This window comes from Equus asinus, chromosome 24 (assembly GCF_041296235.1).
Source record: "Equus asinus isolate D_3611 breed Donkey chromosome 24, EquAss-T2T_v2, whole genome shotgun sequence".
In the NCBI taxonomy this organism is placed as follows: domain Eukaryota; kingdom Metazoa; phylum Chordata; class Mammalia; order Perissodactyla; family Equidae; genus Equus; species Equus asinus.
This window is the reverse complement of record NC_091813.1, coordinates 13,671,207-13,693,523: the sequence shown is the minus strand read 5'-3', so window position 1 is coordinate 13,693,523 and position 22,317 is coordinate 13,671,207. Positions and strand designations below refer to the sequence as shown.

General features: G+C 51.9%; 1 long non-coding RNA gene across 3 annotated transcripts; it reads left to right on the top strand.

Annotated features, from left to right (window-relative positions):
- The first annotated feature begins 14,855 nt into the window (after positions 1-14,855).
- LOC139041782 (uncharacterized) lies at positions 14,856-22,095 on the top strand. 3 transcript variants are annotated; one of them, XR_011497683.1, is made up of 5 exons: positions 14,856-15,381; positions 15,590-15,963; positions 17,871-18,267; positions 19,559-19,805; positions 20,084-22,095. It is a non-coding gene; the product is annotated as an uncharacterized lncRNA (long non-coding RNA). The 3 variants fall into 3 exon arrangements; XR_011497682.1 differs by having other exon boundaries at positions 15,590-16,216; XR_011497681.1 differs by having other exon boundaries at positions 15,590-18,267.
- The last annotated feature ends 222 nt before the right edge of the window (positions 22,096-22,317 follow it).

Here is a 22,317-nt window from a genome sequence, read left to right as displayed (position 1 = left end):
CAGGGCGTGGAGACCTGGGGAAAAAGCAACACGGAGAAATCCAGCCTCGCAAAATGAGGAAGATGGGCAAGAGAGGCTGGCTCAGGTGGCAAACTTTAAGCAAAAGAAACACACAAGGGCGTAGAGACCTGGGGAAAAAGCAACACGGAGAAATCCACCCTCTGAAACTGAGGAAGATGGGCAAGAGAGGCTAGCTCAGGTGGCAATCGTTAAGCAAAAACAAAACACTAATGCGTGGAGACCTGGGGAAAAAGCAACCCTGAAATATCTACCCTCTGAAACTGAGGAAGATGGGCAAGAGAGGCTGGCTTCAGGTGGCAAACTTTAAGCAAAAGAAACACACAAGGGTGTGGAGACCTGGGGAAAAAGCAGAACTGAGAAATGTACCCTCTGAAACTGACGACGATGGGCAACTGAGGCTTCCTCAGGTGGCAATCGTTAAGCAAAAGAAACACACAAGGGCGTGGAGACCTGGGGAAAAAGCAACACGGAGAAATGGACCCTTTGAAACTGAGGAAGATGGGCAACAGAGGCTACCTCAGGTGGCAAGCGTTAAGCAAAAAGAAAACCCAAAGGCGTGGAGAACTGGCGAAAAAGCAACCCTGAAATATCTACCCTCTGAAACTGAGGAATATAGGCAAGAGAGGCTGGCTTCAGGTGGCACACTTTATGCAAAAGAAACACACAAGGGCGTGGAGACCTGGGGAAAAAGCAGCACTGAGAAATCTACCCTCTGAAACTGACGAAGATGGGCAACAGAGGCTACCTCAGGTGGCAATCGTTAAGCAAAAGAAACACACAAGGGCGTGGAGACCTGGGGAAAAAGCAATACGGAGAAATCCACCCTCTGAACCTGAGGAAGATGGGCAAGAGAGGCTAGCTCAGGTGGCAATCGTTAAGCAAAAACAAAGCACAAAGGCGTGGAGACCTGGGGTAAAAGCAACCCTGAAGTATCTACCCTCAGAAACTGAGGAAGATGGGCAAGAGAGGCTGGCTTCAGGTGGCAAACTTTAAGCAAAAGAAACACACAAGGGCGTGGAGACCTGGGGAAAAAGCAACACTGAGAAATCCACCCTCTGAAACTGAGGAAGATGGGCAAGAGAGGCTAGCTCAGGTGGCAATCGTTAAGCAAAAACAAAACACTAAGGCGTGGAGACCTGGGGAAAAAGCAACCCTGAAATATCTACCCTCTGAAACTGAGGAAGATGGGCAAGAGAGGCTGGCTTCAGGTGGCAAACTTTAAGCAAAAGAAACACACAAGGGCGTGGAGACCTGGGGAAAAAGCAGCACTGAGAAATCTACCCTTTGAAACTGACGAGGATGGGCAACAGAGGCTACCTCAGGTGGCAATCGTTAAGCAAAAGAAACACACAAGGGCGTGGAGACCTGGGGAAAAAGCAACACGGAGAAATCCACCCTCTGAAACTGAGGAAGATGGGCAAGAGAGGCTAGCTCAGGTGGCAATCGTTAAGCAAAAACAAAACCCAAAGCGTGGAGACCTGGGGAAAAAGCAACCCTGAAATATCTACCCTCTGAAACTGAGGAAGATGGGCAAGAGAGGCTGGCTTCAGGTGGCAAACTTTGAGCAAAAGAAACACACAAGGGCGTGGAGACCTGGGGAAAAAGCTGCACTGAGAAATCTACCCTCTGAAACTGACGAGGATGGGCAACAGAGGCTACCTCAGGTGGCAATCGTTAAGCAAAAGAAACACACAAGGGCGTGGAGACCTGGGGAAAAAGCAACACGGAGAAATCCACCCTCTGAAACTGACGAACATGGGCAAGAGAAGCTAGCTCAGGTTGCAACCTTTAAGCAGAAAAAAAAAAAGACGCAAGGGCGTGGAGAGCTGGCGAAAAAGCAACACTGAGAAATCTACCCTCTGAAACCGAAGAAGATGGGCAACAGAGGCTAGCTCAGGTGGCAATCTTTAAGCAAAAAAAATAAAATAAAAAAATACAATGGCGAGGAGACCCGGTCAAAAAGCAACCCTGAAAAAGGTACCCTCTGAAACTGAGGAAGCAGGGCAACAGTGCCTAGCTCAGGTGACAATCTTTAAGCAAAAGAAACACACAAGGGCGTGGGGAGCTGGCGAAAAGGCAACACTGAGAAATCCACCCTCTGAAACGGACGAAGATGGGCAACAGAGGCTAGCTCAGGTGGCAATCTTTAAGCAAAAGAAACACACAAGGGCGTGGGGAGCTGGCGAAAAGGCAACACTGAGAAATCCACCCTCTGAAACGGACGAAGATGGGCAACAGAGGCTAGGTCAGGTGGCAATCTTTAAGCAAAAGAAACACACAAGGGCGTGGAGACCTGGGATAAAAGCAACACGGAGAAATCCACCCTCGCAAACTGAGGAAGATGGGCAAGAGAGGCTAGCTCAGGTGGCAATCGTTAAGCAAAAACAAAGCACAAAGGCGTGGAGACCTGGGGAAAAAGCAACCCTGAAATATCTACCCTCTGAAACTGAGGAAGATGGGCAAGAGAGGCTGGCTTCAGGTGGCAAACTTTAAGCAAAAGAAACACACAAGGGCGTGGAGACCTGGGGAAAAAGCAACACGGAGAAATCCACCCTCTGAAACTCAGGAAGATGGGCAACAGATGCTAGCTCAGCTGGCAATCGTTAAGCAAAAACAAAACACTAAGGCGTGGAGACCTGGGGAAAAAGCAACCCTGAAATATCTACCCTCTGAAACTGAGGAAGATGGGCAAGAGAGGCTGGCTTCAGGTGGCAAACTTTAAGCAAAAGAAACACACAAGGGCGTGGAGACCTGGGGAAAAAGCAGCACTGAGAAATCTACCCTCTGAAACTGACGACGATGGGCAACAGAGGCTACCTCAGGTGGCAATCGTTAAGCAAAAGAAACACACAAGGGCGTGGAGCCCTGGGGAAAAAGCAACATGGAGAAATGGACCCTCTGAAACTGAGGAAGATGGGCAACAGAGGCTACCTCAGGTGGCAATCGTTAAGCAAAAAGAAAACCCAAAGGCGTGGAGAACTGGGGAAAAAGCAACCCTGAAATATCTATATTCTGAAACTGAGGAATATAGGCAAGAGAGGCTGGCTTCAGGTGGCAAACTTTATGCAAAAGAGGCACACAAGGGCGTGGAGACCTGAGGAAAAACCAGCACTGAGAAATCTACCCTCTGAAACTGACGAAGACGGGCAACAGAGGCTACCTCAGGTGGCAATCTTTAAGCAAAAGAAATACACAAGGGCGTGGAGACCTGGGGAAAAATCAACACGGAGAAATCCACCCTCTAAAAGTGAGGAAGATGGGCAAAAGAGGCTACCTTAGGTGGCAATCATTAAGCAAAAGTAACACACAATGGCGTGGAGACCTAGGGAAAAAGCAACACAGAGAAATCCACCCTCTGAAACTCAGGAAGATGGGCAAGAGAGGCTACCTCAGGTGGCAATCGTTAAGCAAAAACAAAACAATAACGCGTGGATACCTGGGGAAAAAGCAACCTTGAAATATCTACCCTCTGAAACTGAGGAAGATGGGCAAGAGAGGCTGGCTTCAGGTGGCAAATTTTAAGCAAAAGAAACACACAAGGGCGTGGAGACCTGGGGAAAAACCAGCACTGAGAAATCTACCCTCTGAAACTGACGAGGATGGGCAACAGAGGCTACCTCAGGTGGCAATCGTTAAGCAAAAGAAACACACAAGGGCGTGGAGACCTGGGGAAAAAGCAACACGGAGAAATCCACCCTCTGAAACTGAGGAACATGGGCAAGAGAAGCTAGCTCAGGTTGCAACCTTTAAGCAGAAAAAAAAAAGACGCAAGGGCTTGGAGAGCTGGCGAAAAAGCAACACTGAGAAATCTACCCTCTGAAACCGAAGAAGATGGGCAACAGAGGCTAGCTCAGGTGGCAATCTTTAAGCAAAAATAATAAAATAAAAAAATACAATGGCGAGGAGACCCGGTCAAAAAGCAACCCTAAAAGGTACCCTCTGAAACTGAGGAAGCAGGGCAACAGTGCCTAGCTCAGGTGACAATGTTTAAGCAAAAGAAACACACAAGGGCGTGGGGAGCTGGCGAAAAGGCAACACTGAGAAATCCACCCTCTGAAACGGACGAAGATGGGCAACAGAGGCTAGCTCAGGTGGCAATCTTTAAGCAAAAGAAACACACAAGGGTGTGGGGAGCTGGCGAAAAGGCAACACTGAGAAATCCACCCTCTGAAATGGACGAAGATGGGCAACAGAGGCTAGCTCAGGTGGCAATCTTTAAGCAAAAGAAACACACAAGGGCGTGGAGACCTGGGGAAAAAGCAACACGGAGAAATCCACCCTCGCAAACTGAGGAAGATGGGCAAGAGAGGCTAGCTTAGGTGGCAATCGTTAAGCAAAAACAAAGCACAAAGGCGTGGAGACCTGGGGAAAAAGCAACCCTGAAATATCTACCCTCTGAAACTGAGGAAGATGGGCAAGAGAGGCTGGCTCAGGTGGCAAACTTTAAGCAAAAGAAACACACAAGGGCGTAGAGACCTGGGGAAAAAGCAACACGGAGAAATCCACAGTCTGAAACTCAGGAAGATGGGCAACAGATGCTAGCTCAGCTGGCAATCGTTAAGCAAAAACAAAACACTAAGGCGTGGAGACCTGGGGAAAAAGCAACCCTGAAATATCTACCCTCTGAAACTGAGGAAGATGGGCAAGAGAGGCTGGCTTCAGGTGGCAAACTTTAAGCAAAAGAAACACACAAGGGCGTGGAGACCTTGGGAAAAAGCAGAACTGAGAAATCTACCCTCTGAAACTGACGACGATGGGCAACTGAGGCTACCTCAGGTGGCAATCGTTAAGCAAAAGAAACACACAAGGGCGTGGAGACCTGGGGAAAAAGCAACACGGAGAAATGGACCCTCTGAAACTGAGGAAGATGGGCAACAGAGGCTACCTCAGGTGGCAATCGTTAAGCAAAAAGAAAACCCAAAGGCGTGGAGAACTGGGGAAAAAGCAACCCTGAAATATCTACCCTCTGAAACTGAGGAATATAGGCAAGAGAGGCTGGCTTCAGGTGGCACACTTTATGCAAAAGAAACACACAAGGGCGTGGAGACCTGGGGAAAAAGCAGCACTGAGAAATCTACCCTCTGAAACTGACGAAGATGGGCAAAAGAGGCTACCTCAGGTGGCAATCGTTAAGCAAAAGAAACACACAAGGGCGTGGAGACCTGGGGAAAAAGCAACACGGAGACATCCACCCTCTGAACCTGAGGAAGATGGGCAAGAGAGGCTGGCTTCAGGTGGCAAACTTTAAGCAAAAGAAACACACAAGGGCGTGGAGACCTGGGGAAAAAGCAGCACTGAGAAATCTACCCTTTGAAACTGACGAGGATGGGCAACAGAGGCTACCTCAGGTGGCAATCGTTAAGCAAAAGAAACACACAAGGGCGTGGAGACCTGGGGAAAAAGCAACACGGAGAAATCCACCCTCTGAAACTGAGGAAGATGGGAAAGAGAGGCTACCTCATTTGGCAATCGTTAAGGAAAAACAAAACCCAAAGGCGTGGAGACCTGGGGAAAAAGCAACCCTGAAATATCTACCCTCTGAAACTGAGGAAGATGGGCACGAGAGGCTGGCTTCAGGTGGCAAACTTTGAGCAAAAGAAACACACAAGGGCGTGGAGACCTGGGGAAAAAGCTGCACTGAGAAATCTACCCTCTGAAACTGACGAGGATGGGCAACAGAGGCTACCTCAGGTGGCAATCGTTAAGCAAAAGAAACACACAAGGGCGTGGAGACCTGGGGAAAAAGCAACACAGAGAAATCCACCCTCTGAAACTGACGAACATGGGCAAGAGAAGCTAGCTGAGGTTGCAACCTTTAAGCAGAAAAAAAAAAAGACGCAAGTGCGTGGAGAGCTGGCGAAAAAGCAACACTGAGAAATCTACCCTCTGAAACCGAAGAAGATGGGCAACAGAGGCTAGCTCAGGTGGCAATCTTTAAGCAAAAAAAATAAAATAAAAAAATACAATGGCGAGGAGACCCGGTCAAAAAGCAAACCTGAAAAAGGTACCCTCTGAAACTGAGGAAGCAGGGCAACAGTGCCTAGCTCAGGTGACAATCGTTAAGCAAAAACAAAGCACAAAGGCGTGGAGACTTGGGGAAAAAGCAACCCTGAAATATCTACCCTCAGAAACTGATGAAGATGGGCAAGAGAGGCTGGCTTAAGGTGGCAAACATTAAGCAACAGAAACACACAAGGGCGTGGATACCTGGGGAAAAAGCAACACTGAGAAATCCACCCTCTGAAACGGACGAAGATGGGCAACAGAGGCTAGCTCAGGTGGCAATCTTTAAGCAAAAGAAACACACAATGGCGTGGGGAGCTGGCGAAAAGGCAACACTGAGAAATCCACCCTCTGAAACGGACGAAGATGGGCAACAGAGGCTAGCTCAGGTGGCAATCTTTAAGCAAAAGAAACACACAAGGGCGTGGAGACCTGGGGAAAAAGCAACACGGAGAAATCCACCCTCGCAAACTGAGGAAGATGGGCAAGAGAGGCTAGCTCAGGTGGCAATCGTTAAGCAAAAACAAAGCACAAAGGCGTGGAGACCTGGGGAAAAAGCAACCCTGAAATATCTACCCTCTGAAACTGAGGAAGATGGGCAAGAGAGGCTGGCTTCAGGTGGCAAACTTTGAGCAAAAGAAACACACAAGGGCGTGGAGACCTGGGGAAAAAGCTGCACTGAGAAATCTACCCTCTGAAACTGACGAGGATGGGAAAAAGAGGCTACCTTAGGTGGCAATCATTAAGCAAAAGAAACACACAAGGGCGTGGAGACCTAGGGAAAAAGCAACACGGAGAAATCCACCCTCTGAAACTCAGGAAGATGGGCAAGAGAGGCTACCTCAGGTGGCAATCGTTAAGCAAAAACAAAACACTAACGCGTGGATACCTGGGGAAAAAGCAACCCTGAAATATCTACCCTCTGAAACTGAGGAAGATGGGCAAGAGAGGCTGGCTTCAGGTGGCAAATTTTAAGCAAAAGAAACACACAAGGGCGTGGAGACCTGGGGAAAAACCAGCACTGAGAAATCTACCCTCTGAAACTGACGAGGATGGGCAACAGAGGCTACCTCAGGTGGCAATCGTTAAGAAAAAGAAACACACAAGGGCGTGGAGACCTGGGGAGAAATCAACTCGGAGAAATCCACCCTCTGAAACTGAGGAAGATGGGCAACAGAGGCTACCTCAGGTGGCAATCGTTAAGCAAAAACAAAACCCAAAGGCGTGGAGACCTGGGGAAAAAGCAACCCTGAAATATCTACCCTCTGAAACTGAGGAAGATGGCCAAGAGAGGGTGGCTTCAGGTGGCAAACTTTAAGCAAAAGAAACACACAAGGGCGTGGAGACCCGGGGAAAAAGCAACACGGAGAAATCCACCCTCTGAAACTCAGGAAGATGGGCAACAGATGCTAGCTCAGCTGGCAATCGTTAAGCAAAAACAAAACACTAACGCGTGGAGACGTGGGGAAAAAGCAACCCTCAAATATCTACCCTCTGAAACTGAGGAAGATGGGGAAGAGAGGCTGGCTTCAGGTGGCAAACTTTGAGCAAAAGAAAGACACAAGGGCGTGGAGACCTGGGGAAAAAGCTGCACTGAGAAATCTACCCTCTGAAACTGACGAGGATGGGCAACAGAGGCTACCTCAGGTGGCAATCGTTAAGCAAAAGAAACACACAAGGGCGTGGAGACCTGGGGAAAAAGCAACACGGAGAAATCCACCCTCTCAAACTGACGAACATGGGCAAGAGAAGCTAGCTCAGGTTGCAACCTTTAAGCAGAAAAAAAAAAGACGCAAGGTCTTGGAGAGTTGGCGAAAAAGCAACACTGAGAAATCTACCCTCTGAAACCGAAGAAGATGGGCAACAGAGGCTAGCTCAGGTGGCAATCTTTAAGCAAAAAAAATAAAATAAAAAAATACAATGGCGAGGAGACCCGGTCAAAAAGCAACCCTAAAAGGTACCCTCTGAAACTGAGGAAGCAGGGCAACAGTGCCTAGCTCAGGTGACAATCTTTAAGCAAAAGAAACACACAAGGGCGTGGGGAGCTGGCGAAAAGGCAACACTGAGAAATCCACCCTCTGAAACGGACGAAGATGGGCAACAGAGGCTAGCTCAGGTGGCAATCTTTAAGCAAACGAAACACACAAGGGCGTGGGGAGCTGGCGAAAAGGCAACACTGAGAAATCCACCCTCTGAAACGGACGAAGATGGGCAACAGAGGCTAGCTCAGGTGGCAATCTTTAAGCAAAAGAAACACACAAGGGCGTGGAGACCTGGGGAAAAAGCAACACGGAGAAATCCACCCTCGCAAACTGAGGAAGATGGGCAAGAGAGGCTACCTCAGGTGGCAATCGTTAATCAAAAGAAACACACAAGAGCGTGGAGACTTGGGGAAAAAGCAACACGGAGAAATCCACCCTCTAAAACTGAGGAAGATGGGCAACAGAGTCTACCTCAGGTGGCAATCGTTAAGCAAAAACAACACACAAAGTCTTGCAGACCTGGGGAAAAAGCAACCCTGAAATATCTACCCTCTGAAACTGAGGAAGATGAACAAGAGAGGCTGGCTTCAGGTGGCAAACTTTGAGCAAAAGAAACACACAAGGGCGTGGAGACCTGGGGAAAAAGCAGCACTGAGAAATCTACCCTCTGAAACTGACGAACATGGGCAAAAGAAGCTAGCTCAGGTTGCAAACTTTAAGCAGAAAAAAAAAAAGACGCAAGGGCGTGCAGAGCTGGCGAAAAAGCAACACTGAGACATCTACCCTGTGAAACCGAAGAAGATGGGCAACAGAGGCTAGCTCAGGTGGCAATTTTTAAGCCAAAAAAATAAAGTAAAACAATACAATGGCGAGGAGACCCGGTCAAAAAGCAACCCTGAAAAAGGTACCCTCTGAAACTGAGGAAGCAGGGCAACAGTGCCTAGCTCAGGTGACAATCTTTAAGCAAAAGAAACACACAAGGGCGTGGGGAGCTGGCGAAAAGGCAACACTGAGAAATCCACCCTCTGAAACGGACGAAGATGGGCAACAGAGGCTAGCTCAGGTGGCAATCGTTAAGCAAAAACAAAACCCAAAGGCATGGAGACCTGGGGAAAAAGCAACCCTGAAATATCTACCCTCTGAAACTGAGGAAGATGGGCAAGAGAGGCTGGCTTCAGGTGGCAAACTTTAAGCAAAAGAAACACACAAGGGCGTGGAGACCTGGGGAAAGAGCCACACGGAAGAATCCACCCTCTGAAACTGAGGAAGATGGGAAAGAGAGGCTAGCCCAGGTGGCAATCGTTAAGCAAAAACAAAACCCAAAGGCGTGGAGACCTGGGGAAAAAGCAAACGGAGAAATCCACCCTCTGAAACTGACGAAGATGGGAAACAGAGGCTAGCTCAGGTGGCAATCGTTAAGCAAAAACAAAACCCAAAGTCGTGGAGACCTGGGGAAAAAGCAACCCTGAAATATCTACCCTCTGAAACTGAGGATGATGGGCAAGAGAGGCTGGCTTCAGGTTGCAAACTTTAAGCAAAAGAAACACACAAGGGCGTGGTGACCTGGGGAAAAAGCAGCACTGAGAAATCTACCCTCTGAAACTGACGAGGATGGGCAACAGAGGCTACCTCAGGTGGCAATCGTTAAGCAAAAGAAACACACAAGGGCGTGGAGACCTGTGTAAAAAGCAACACGGAGAAATCCACCCTCTAAAACTGAGGAAGATGGGCAACAGAGTCTACCTCAGGTGGCAATCGTTAAGCAAAAGCAACACACAAAGGCGTGGAGACCTGGGGAAAAAGCAACCCTGAAATATCTACTCTCTGAAACTGAGGAAGATGGGCAAGAGAGGCTGGCTTCAGGTGGCAAACTTTGAGCAAAAGAAACACACAAGGGCGTGGAGACCTGGGGAAAAAGCATCCCTGAAATATCTACTCTCTGAAACTGAGGAAGATGGGCAAGAGAGGCTGGCTTCAGGTGGCAAACTTTGAGCAAAAGAAACACACAAGGGCGTGGAGACCTGGGGAAAAAGCAGCACTGAGAAATCTACCCTCTGAAACTGACGAACATGGGCAAAAGAAGCTAGCTCAGGTTGCAACCTTTAAGCAGAAAAAAAAAAAGACGCAAGGGCGTGCAGAGCTGGCGAAAAAGCAACACTGAGAAATCTACCCTCTGAAACCGAAGAAGATGGGCAACAGAGGCTAGCTCAGGTGGCAATCTTTAAGCAAAAAAAACAAAATAAAAAAATACAATGGCGAGGAGACCCGGTCAAAAAGCAACCCTGAAAAAGGTACCCTCTGAAACTGAGGAAGCAGGGCAACAGTGCCTAGCTCAGGTGACATTCTTTAAGCAAAAGAAACACACAAGGGCGTGGGGAGCTGGCGAAAAGGCAACACTGAGAAATCCACCCTCTGAAACGGACGAAGATGGGCAACAGAGGCTAGCTCAGGTGGCAATCTTTAAGCAAAAGAAACACACAAGGGCGTGGAGACCTGTGGAAAAAGCAACACGGAGAAATCCACCCTCTGAAACTTAGGAAGATGGGCAAGAGAGGCTACCTCAGGTGGCAATCGTTAAGCAAAAACAAAGCACTAAGGCGTGGAGACCTGGGGAAAAAGCAACCCTGAAATATCTACCCTCAGAAACTGAGGAAGATGGGCAAGAGTGGCTGGCTTCAGGTGGCAAACTTTAAGCAAAAGAAACACACAAGGGCGTGGAGACCTGGGGAAAAAGCAACACTGAGAAATCCACCATCTGAAACTGAAGAAGATCTGCAAGAGAGGCTAGCTCAGGTGGCAATCGTTAAGCAAAAACAAAACCCAAAGGCGTGGAGACCTAGGTAAAAAGCAACCCTGAAATATCTACCCTCTGAAACTGAGGAAGATGGGCAAGAGAGGCTGGCTTCAGGTGGCAAACTTTAAGCAAAAGAAACACACAAGGGCGTGGAGACCTGGGGAAAGAGCCACACGGAAGAATCCACCCTCTGAAACTGAGGAAGATGGGAAAGAGAGGCTAGCCCAGGTGGCAATCGTTAAGCAAAAACAAAACCCAAAGGCGTGGAGACCTGGGGAAAAAGCAACCCTGAAATGTCTACCCTCTGAAACTGAGGAAGATGGGCAAGAGAGGCTGGCTTCAGGTGGCAAACTTTAAGCAAAAGAAACACACAAGGGCGTGGAGACCTGGGGAAAAAGCAGCACTGAGAAATCTACCCTCTGAAACTGACGAGGATGGGCAACAGAGGCTACCTCAGGTGGCAATCGTTAAGCAAAAGAAACACACAAGGGCGTGGAGACCTGGGGAAAAACCAACACGGAGAAATCCACCCTCTGAAACTGAGGAAGATGGGAAACAGACTCTCCCTCAGGTGGCAATCGTTAAGCAAAAACAAAACCCAAAGGCTTGGAGACCTGGGGAAAAAGCAACCCTGAAATATCTACCCTCAGAAACTGAGGATGATGGGCAAGAGAGGCTGGCTTCAGGTTGCAAACTTTAAGCAAAAGAAACAGACAAGGGCGTGGAGATCTGGGTAAAAAGCAGCACTGAGAAATCTACCCTCTGAAACTGACGAGGATGGGCAACAGAGGCTACCTCAGGTGGCAATCGTTAAGCAAAAGAAACACACAAGGGCGTGGAGACCTGGGGAAAAAGCAAACGGAGAAATCCACAATCTAAAACTGAGGAAGATGGGCAACAGAGTCGAACTCACGTGGCAATCGTTAAGCAAAAACAACACACAAAGGCGTGGAGACCTGGGGAAAAAGCAACCCTGAAATATCTACCCTCTGAAACTGAGGAAGATGGGCAAGAGAGGCTGGCTTCAGGTGGCAAACTTTGAGCAAAAGAAACACACAAGGGCGTGGAGACCTGGGGAAAAAGCAGCACTGAGAAATCTACCCTCTGAAACTGACGAGTATGGGCAACAGAGGCTACCTCAGGTGGCAATCGTTAAGCAAAAGAAACACACAAGGGCGTGGAGACCTGGGGAAAAAGCAACACGGAGAAATCCACCCTCTGAAACTGACGAACATGGGCAAGAGAAGCTAGCTCAGGTTGCAACCTTTAAGCAGAAAAAAAAAAAGACGCAAGGGCGTGGAGAGCTGGCGAAAAAGCAACACTGAGAAATCTACCCTCTGAAACCTAAGAAGATGGGCAACAGAGGCTAGCTCAGGTGGCAATCTTTAAGCAAAAGAAACACACAAGGGCACGGGGAGCTGGCGAAAAGGCAACACTGAGAAATCCACCCTCTGAAACGGACGAAGATGGGCAACAGAGGCTAGCGCAGGTGGCAATCTTTAAGCAAAAGAAACACACAAGGGCGTGGAGACGTGGGGAAAAAGCAACACGGAGAAATCCACCCTCTGAAACTGAGGAAGATGGGCAAGAGAGGCTACCTCAGGTGGCAATCGTTAAGCAAAAACAAAGCACAAAGGCGTGGAGGCCTGGGGAAAAAGCAACCCTGAAATATCTACCCTCTGAAACTGAGGAAGATGGGCAAGAGAGGCTGGCTTCAGGTGGCAAACGTTAAGCAAAAGAAACACACAAGGGCGTGGAGACCTGGGGAAAAAGCAACACGGAGAAATCCACCCTATGAAACTCAGGAAGATGGGCAAGAGAGGCTAGCTCAGGTGGCAATCTTTAAGCAAAAGAAACACACAAGGGCGTGGAGACCTGGGGAAAAAGCAGCACTGAGAAATCTACCCTCTGAAACTGACGAGGATGGGCAACAGAGGCTACCTCAGGTGGCAATCGTTAAGCAAAAGAAACACACAAGGGCGTGGAGACCTGTGTAAAAAGCAACACGGAGAAATCCACCCTCTAAAACTGAGGAAGATGGGCAACAGAGGCTACCTCAGGTGGCATTCGTTAAGCAAAAACAACACACAAAGGCGTGGAGACCTGGGGAAAAAGCAACCCTGAAATATCTACCCTCTGAAACTGAGGAAGATGGGCAAGAGAGGCTGGCTTCAGGTGGCAAACTTTGAGCAAAAGAAACACACAAGGGCGTGGAGACCTGGGGAAAAAGCTGCACTGAGAAATCTACCCTCTGAAACTGACGAGGATGGGCAACAGAGGCTACCTCAGGTGGCAATCGTTAAGCAAAAGAAACACACAAGGGCGTGGAGACCTGGGGAATAAGCAACACGGAGAAATCCACCCTCTGAAACTGAGGAAGATGGACAACAGAGGCTACCTCAGGTGGCAATCGTTAAGCAAAAACAAAACCCAAAGCGTGGAGACCTGGGAAAATAGCAACCCTGAAATATCTACCCTCTGAAACTGAGGAAGATGGGCAAGAGAGGCTGGCTTCAGGTGCCAAACTTTAAGCAAAAGAAACACACAAGGGCGTGGAGACCTGGGGAAAAAGCAGCACTGAGAAATCTACCCTCTGAAACTGACGAGGATGGGCAACAGAGGCTACCTCAGGTGGCAATCGTTAAGCAAAAGAAACACTCAAGGGCGTGGAGACCTGGGGAAAAAGCAAACGGAGAAATCCTCCCTCTAAAACTGAGGAAGATGGGCAACAGAGGCTAGCTCAGGTGGCAATCGTTAAGCAAAAAAAATAAAATAAAAAAATACAATGGCGAGGAGACCCGGTCAAAAAGCAACCCTGAAAAAGGTACCCTCTGAAACTGAGGAAGCAGGGCAACAGTGCCTAGCTCAGGTGACAATCTTTAAGCAAAAAAAAAAAAAAAACATAAAACAAAAAACAAAACCCACAATGGAGTGGAGACTCGGGGGAAATCAACACTGAAAAATGCAAAAACAATGGAAGACCAATAGATAGAGCAGGCACTTTCACCTGGGGAGGAGGAGGTACGCATGGATGACCGATAAGCGCATGAAAAGATGTGAGCTGTTCCCTGGAAAAGCAAGTGAGAAAATTAGAGGGAGACATTGTGGGGACACATGGGTGAGACTGCCTTCTTCCAAATACCGGAACAGGATCAAACTGCTAGTGAGGTCGCGGAGAAGCCAAGTCAGTCACTCACGCCTCACTGGTGGTGAAGGGAAACGGTATGGCCTCTGTGAAAAAGGGCGTGGCGGGTTCCAAAACTGACACGCCGCAGAAACAACCACCGAAAGTGGCAACCTACATAAGCCTTTGGTGTATCTTGCCTCCTAAGAGCGTCTGTATGTAGCTGGAGCCTTGGGTCGTTAAGGCTTCCACAGTGATCTGTGGTGGGTGGGTGGGGGGGGGCCTTGGGCCTTGGGGGTCTCCGCTGGACCTCCAGGAAGTCAGCTTTTGTGGAGTCCCATGAGTCCTTCCAGGGAGGGAGGCATCCAACCCGAGGGTGGTCTGGAGGGCACCACTCCCACCACTCCCGGGGGCTGTGGCGGGGGGCGGGGTGGGGGCTGCGGCCACGTTCCTGTTCATTCACACAGAATCCGGGGCATGAATGTTCTTAGCAGCTCTGTTCCACACAGCCCCACACTGGAAACCACACAGACGTCCTGCGAGTCCCATCCCTTGCTCAGGTCGCCGGGGCTCCGGAGGAGGGCCACTCTGTAAAAGCGGCCGCCAGATGGCGCCCAACGACCGGCGCGGAGGGGTCAGCGGGAGGGAACCGGGTCACCAGCCAGCGAGAGTGCACAGCCTGAGCCCACCGCAGGGTCAGGTCTCTCTCTGTCTCTGTCTCTGTCTCTGTCTCTCTCTGTCTCTCTCTCTCTCCCTCTTTCTCTCTGGGCCCTCTTGGGGCGGCCGGGAGGTCACCACGTGAGGCCCCAGTGTGTCCACCTCCGAGCTCCCAGGCAGCACAGGGCAACCCTGGGCGCAGAAGGAGGTGTTGGAAAATCGGCGGGGAGGGGGGTGGGGTGGGTAGGCTTGCCAGGAAGGGGACAGACTCCCCACGTGACTCCTGGGCCGGGCCGGGCGCGGGGCTGCCGGCTGGCTGACGCGGACAGAGGTGGAAAAGTCCCCGGAGATGCCACGGGGCAGGCCGGGGCTGCCGGCCCCCGCTTCCCGGAGCGGCCCGAGCACTTCCCGGGCTCCCGGGAGGACTTAGAAAATCAGGGCGGGGTGGGGGGTGGGGGTCGCTGTCAAACCGAAACCATGCACGTCATCAGAGAAGGACCGTGACGACGGAGGAATTGTCCGCAGTCTGTCAGGAATTGTGTGCAGCCTGTCACTTCCGGCCCAGAGGGTCTTTCTAAGGCAGACGGACAGACAGAGCCCACAAGTCGTAGAGGAAAGGACCTAGCCGCTTGGCCGCGGAAAAGTTTACAACACAAAACGGGTCTCCCTCCGCACGGGGCCACAGCAAAGCCCAAAGACGACACACGGGGGGAGCATGGGTGCAGATGCACGTGTGGTGATAAGAATATGGATTTCAGCAGGGCTTCCCGTCCTCATCAACAAGCAGAAGCACCCAAATGGTGGGGGTTGGGGGGCAGAGACCTCACAGCCATTCCCTCCACAAATCGAGTTCCCCGGGACATCCTCACAGCGCCGTGCTGTGAGTGTGTGTGGGTGTTTAAAATGGAGTAAATGTGGACGTGGAACTGCTCCGTGAAACCAAAATAACAACAGTCGTAGATCTTCTTTGGTCATTTAGAAAATTCTTTTTTTTTTTTTTTTCCCCAGCGGTGCACGTATTTCCCTTCCAAAAAAGAAGAACGGGAAAGGAGATGTTAAAGGCAAGCAGAGAGAGGAAAACTGTTGCAAAACAAAAGCTGAGCTCCCGTCCGAGGGAGGCCTCCTCCATTGGAGGCCTAGGAAATCATTCTGACAAAATGGAGGATCTCTGTCTTTGGTGTCGATTCCCTCAGAGGTCAAGAGAAACCTTTTCCAATGTCTTTATCAGGAGGAGACTAGAAGTTAGAGAAAAGTATCCTTTCGAGAGTGAGAAAAACAAATTCTGATTTTGCATCAGCTTCCCTCCGATCTTGAAACTCATTGACTTGATTCCATTCTGTTGACGGAAATAATCCGGAACCAATCTATCCGTGAAAATCGGGGTGAGTTTATTCTGAGCTAAAATGTGAGGACTGTGGCCCGGGGCCTTTCTTCCCGAAGGAAGAGAGGGCGCCCGGGAAGTGGGGTGTACAGAGTGCTTCTAGACCCCCAGAGAGGACGTTTCACATAGGATCGAAAGGTCCCTTGGATGATAGTCGCGAGACTGCTCTGTCGGCACAGCGATCGACAGACACTGCTGGGCGGCAGGTCTGTTGTCTGGGCCTGGGTGGTCACAGGGGAGCCGGATGGTCAAAGGTGAGCGCAACCATCCGTTCCTAGCCTAAGGAAAGATGCCTCTCCTTAAGGAAAGGCCCGAGCACGGGGAAGCTGCTCCTTTCCCTTAAGGGCATTGGTTCTTGCCGTAGGAAATGTTTAAAGCGGATCTACGATGCGATGCGTGCTCGACGGCCACGTCAGGCCCTTTTCGAAAAACACTGTCAGGCCGAATTAGGCCGACACCCAATGGCTTCCTCATAGACTCCCATAGATCCTATCGCTCGCCATTTCTATCTGTCCACTCGTTCCAATTTTAGGCCACTTGACCACGAACAGGCCTTTTTCTCAGATTATTTCCCCCGTGAAACTTTGATCACCTTTTCACAGACAAAACGATCTTTACTTTTTAGGCCCTCTTGCCTGAAGGCAGCCATCTCACTTTCCTTGAACACAAAGATGTTTCCCATATTCACTTTTAGTGGCTTTTTGTTTTGTTTTGTTTTGTTTTGTTTTGTTTTGAGGACGATGAGCCCTGAGCTAACCGCTGCCAATCCTCCTCTTTTTGCCGAGGAAGGCTGGCCCTGAGCTAACCTCCGTGCCCATCTTCCTCTATTTCATATGTGGGACGCCTACCACCACGTGGCTCGCCCAGCGGTGCCACGTCCACCCCCGGGATCCGAACTGGTGAACCCCGGGCCGGCGAAGCGGAACAGGCACACTTAACCAGCGCGCCACCGGGCCGGCCTAGTGGCTTTCATCGCATTTGTTAAGTAGATTTTTTAACCCTCACGAACCTTAATTTTGGTGAAAACTAAGAAGTCAGCAATTAGGAACTGTCCTTCCCATGAGCATTCCGTCGCTTGGCCAATTTCTAAACACTTGGCCACTTTTAGAAACATGGGATTTCATAGGTTTATCTTTTCCTTCGCTTTATTTGATTTCATCTCACTTTAGTTTTTGGGTGAGGAAGATCGGCCCTCACAGAGCTAACGCCTGTTGCCAATCTTCCGTTTTTGTTTTTTTTTCCCCCCTCCCGATTTTTCTCCCCCAATCCCCCCCATGACATAGTTGTCTATCTTAGTTGAGGGCCCTTCCAGTTGTGGCATGTGGGACGCCGCCTCCACACGGCCCGACGAGCGGTGCCGTGTCCGTGCCGTGCCCGGGATCTGAACCGGCAAAACCCTGGGCCGCCGAAGGGGAGCTTGTGAACTTAACCACTCGGCCACGGGGCCGCCCCTGTCCGTGGACTTTTTTATCACCTGATTTCACCTCGCAAAACTTCAAAGCTTCAAGTTATCAGAGAGGTTTGGGAAGTTGTTTTTATTTATTTAATTAATTTATTTTTCGAGGAAGACGAGCCCCGAGCTGACACCTGCTGCCAATTCTCCTCTTTTTGCCCCGGGAGAGTGGTCCCGAGCTAACATCCGTGCCCATCCCCCTCCCCTTGATAGGCGGGACGCTGACCACAGCGTGGCTCGCCAAGTGGCGCCACGTCCGCACCCCGGATCCGAACCTGCGAACCCCTGGCTGACAAAACGGAACGTGCGAACTTAACCACTGTGCCGCCGGGCTGGCCCTTCGGGAAGTTATTTTCAGGACATGGGCCATAAACTAGAATCACCGCTACAGGTTTATCGGAGCGACATCAGCGTTCGTGGTGGATTGAGTCGTCCCCTCTGTCTCTCCCCTCCAGGGCACAACCAAAGGGACGTCTATCGACCCACCCACCAAGGATTCCCCCCCCCCCGCACGGCACAGCAGGATGCCTGAGAGATCCATGCAGCCCTACAGCGGCAAGTCACATTCGCACAGTCAAAATTCAATGGCAGAGACAAAACGTTAAGGTCAGTGAGAGGGAAGAGAATAACCGGCCCAGGAGCAACGGTGTGAAGAACACGGAGAAGACGGGTCCTAGACGCTGGGGTCCCCGGAGCAGCGATTTCATCAGAGGCCCGCAAACGTCCACGATCTCCACACCACGTTTATGGCCGACTGCGTGCGTGGGTCCTTTGGAATCGACCAGGCTACCGTCCGGGCCACTTTGGGACATCTTGTCCAGCTGCCCCGAGCGGTGGAGCTGTCGTTCGAGTGTAAGATGGGGCCCGTCCGGGGAGAGAATGGGGACGGGGAAAGGGAGGCCACGGGAAGTCACAGAGTCTGAGGTGTTCGGGGGAGACCGAGTCTTCTGAAGTGGAGGTGGTAGAAGGAGAGCAGCAGGATTTTTGGATTTTTGTTCCCTCTGTTAGGTATCTGGGTCCGGAGGAGAGTGGGGCGGGGGGGGGCGGGTGGTGGTGGTGGTGGTGGGTGTGAGGCTGAGGCAGGGCTGGTGTTTCCTTTCCGAGTCAGGTGGAAGAGCTCCTCCAGTGGAGGTTTTTAGACAAGGGGTCTGGTCTGGCAGGATGGGAGGTTGCGGGTCGAGCCACAGGGGAATCTGTCGTAGCTCAGACTCGGGCCTTTGAAGAAATAGACAGAGAGAGGAGTTTTGCTCTGTCTGTCACCGCAGCCGGCACCTCAGGAGCAACAACAGGAGGCTTCCCGAATGAGTGAAGGGGCAGGAGCCAGCGTGCCCCGTGCCTCTCTCAGCCCTGCGCCGGCAGGGAAGGAAGCAGGCAGGCAGGCCTCAGGGCTACTCCCGTCCTACTGCCCGGTGGTCCCTGTCCCGGCCCCGCCCCCACTCTCCCCCTGACCCTCACCGCTCCCCAGCCCTCTTCTCAGCCAGAGAGGCGATGGGGGGGGCGGTGCGGTCCCAGAACAAGTTTCCTCTCATCCGCCATCATCTTGCCACCCTGACGACTTGGCCCGAGATCCGGCCTAGGCTGTACCCGTGTGTGGTTTTCCTGTGGACAAGGGGGCCGGTTCACCATTTCGGAAGAAACCCCTAGCCTTCCACTGCCGAGTCGAGTCGCTGGGACTCGCCAGCCTGGGAGGGGGGAGGGGGGAGGGGAGGTCAGGCGCATTCATTCTGATGGGCCTGGCGTCAGGGCTTCATTCAAGTGCAGGAAGCTCTCTCCCATGGCCTCGGGCTTTTTTCCATTGAACGGCTTTCTTCAATTCCCCCACCCTTAGGCCGCAGTCCACCAAGGGCCGGGAGGCAGGGAGGGAAGATGTTGGGGCAGGGTGGCTGTCTAAGAAACTCGCCTCATCTGGGGCAGAAAGAGTGCCCCCCTCCTTTCTCTAACCCTACTAGACTGCTTGAGGATCACGGACGGTTTGGCTCATCGATGAGCCCTGCGTTATGGGCCCGGCAAGCAAACTCCTAACTGGCAACCCGCCGCTCTAGGCGTGTGTGGGTTTTTTGATCATTCACCTTCAAGTTCGCACGACATCGGTCTGTGTCCCCCGCCCGGCTTCCCATGGGAAATCCTCCGTCTCTTTCCACAGACTCACCGGCGACTTCACACAGTGCCTGCCTCCTCCTCCTTAGGAAGGAAGGAAGGAAGGAAGGAAGGAAGGAAGGAAGGGGCTGACCCCGTGGCCGAGCAGTTGAGTTTGCATGCTCCGCTTCAGCGGCCCGGGGCTTGGAAGGTTCGGATTCTGGGCTCGGACACGGCACCGCTCATCAAGCCACGCTGAGGTGGCGTCCCACACGGCAGAACCAGAGGGACCCTCAAAGAGAATATACAACTAGGTACTGGGGTGCTCTGGGGAGAAGAAGAAGAAGGAGGAGGAATAAAAAGAAAAGAAAAGATTGGCAATGAGCTCGGGTGCCAGTCTTTAAAAAAAAAAAAAAAAGAAGAAAGATGGACAAACAGGAACGAATCCCACTGACGGCACCTCCAAATGGTGGGGGGCAGGGGGGTGGGGGGGTGGGGAGTGGCATCATCGGGCCAAGGGTGACTCTAAGCGTGATCCCGCGGTTGTGTTATTTGACATTTTATCGAATCGATTTATTATTTTATTTTTGAGGAAGATGAGCCCTGAGCGAACATCTGCCACCAATCCTCCTCTGTCGGCCGAGGAAGACTGGCCCTGAGCTGACATCCGTGCCCATCCCCCTCTACTTTCCAGGTGGGACGCCTGCCACAGCGTGGCTCGCCAAGCGGTGCCGGGTCCTGCGCCCGGGATCCGGACCGGCGAACCCGGGGCCGGCGGAGCAGAACGTGCGAACTTCACCGCCGCGCCACCGGGCCGGCCCCCGGAGTTGTTTTGAAAATCCAGTAAGGGGCTGGCCCCGTGGCCGAGTGGTTAAGTTCGCGCGCTCCGCTGCAGGCAGCCCAGTGTTTCATCGGTTCGTTCGGATCCCGGGCGCGGACACGGCACTGCTCATCAAACCACGCTGAGGCGGCGTCCCACATACCACCGCTAGAAGGACCCACCACGAAGAACACACAACTATGTACCGGGGGGCTCTGGGGAGAAAAAGGAAAGACAAAAAATAAAATCTTCCAAACTCCAATAAAACTTTGAGTGAAGACGACGAGGAGGATGCGAAACGTATCTCACGCCTCCGAGCCGAGCCGTCCGTTTAGGTTTAGGAAGGGGGACGAGGACCCTTTGTAAGCGACATCCCTTTTTAAGCACCATTCTAAACCACAGAACAGAACTCCCTCTCCTCGACCCGGAGCGAGGAGGTTCCTGGGTGTGTCAGAGAGGGTCACGTCCTCTGCAGCACGAACGAACCGCCAGGGTTCGGCCACGGGAAAGAATTTCTTCCTCTCCAGGGGGACTAAAAGTCACCGACGGCAGCGGGCGTAGGTGCTATCCTTCCCGTCCAGGAAAGGCAGGGAGAACTTCAGCCGTGAAGAGAAGGAGGTCTTCCTCACTCCCCGTTTTGGGAGGGCCCCTTTGGCAGGGGAGTTTTGTCTCCTGATTTCAAGTCAGGAAGAAAAGGGAGAGAGAGAGAGAGAGAGTGTGTCCTTCTCGTGCCAGGTCGGTCTGAGGGGGACCTCCTCTGGTTTCCTCCCTTCCCAGGGAACGCCGTTCGCTCCTTCTTCTAGAAAAAGCTCCCAAAGCACCACCGCCCAGGATGGTCGACCTACGCCCATCGTCCCTCCTTTCCCAATCATTTCTACCGCGACAGAGGGACAGAGGCCCCTGCCCCATCCCCATCCCCACCCCCACCCCCATCGCCTGCCTCCTTGATGGCCAAAGGAGCTGCCTCTGAGAATGGAACGGGGCTTGGAAACCTTCTAGAGGGGTGACTCTCACCTGCCTGCCTGCTGGGAAAAGCACCACGCTGTCCATCGGACTGCTCTTTTGGGCAAACGTAGGCGTGCCACATAGCGATCGACAGCTATGGCGGGGGGGGGCGGGGTGGCGTGGTGGTGCCCAGGATCCACGACACGTGACGGCTGCGGAGCACGACAGCCCTAAGACCTTGAGGGAGACGTGGTGGCGCGTGAATCCTTTCGGAACGAGAACGACAGGAAACGCTGACGGGGACGTGTTCTCCTCTCGAGAACACACCAACGCCTCGCACGGTGTCTGACCCGGGGTGCCTCTGACTTTTGTCATCAGAGACGATCCTCTCGACCGCCCCTCACGCTTTGGGGAAAAGGGGAGAGGGACTCGGTAGCACGGGAAAAGCCATCCATCCGCCCTTCCTTTCCGTCTTCACGGCTCCTTCTCGTGGAAAACGAGGAAGCCGTCCGGAGGAACGGAACACTGACCCGGGCCAAAGCATGGCCCAGCCTGAGCCTCCAAAACCTTCTGCTAAGTGAGAGGTGCCAGACATCCAAGGCGACCTACGTTGCGATTCCACACAGAGGAGAGAGCTAGAACGGTCCAACCCTAGAGGGCGACAGCAGATGGCGGCGGCGGCGGTGGTGATCGTGGTGGGGCAGATCCGGGAGTGGGGCCGTTTTTTCTTTCGGGGGGAGGGGATGGAAACGGAAACCTTCTGGAAATAGATAGCCATGACGGATGTGCCACCTTGGGGAGAGAGACTCCCGAAGGCCACTGGCTTGTGCCCCGTGGAAAGGATGGATTCGGTGGGATGGGAATTCTACCTCCGTGTAGAGCGTGTGGTAAACCACGAGGTAGGTGGGTGGGTGGGTGGGTGGCCTCCCTGCCTCGCCTCCACCTAGACGTCCACACACAGAGACCGACGAGGGAGGGAGGGAGGGAGGGAGGGAGGGAGGGAGAGAGAGAGAGAAACAAGACGGACAGAGGCCAAGGCCGAGGCCGAGGCAGTGAGCGAG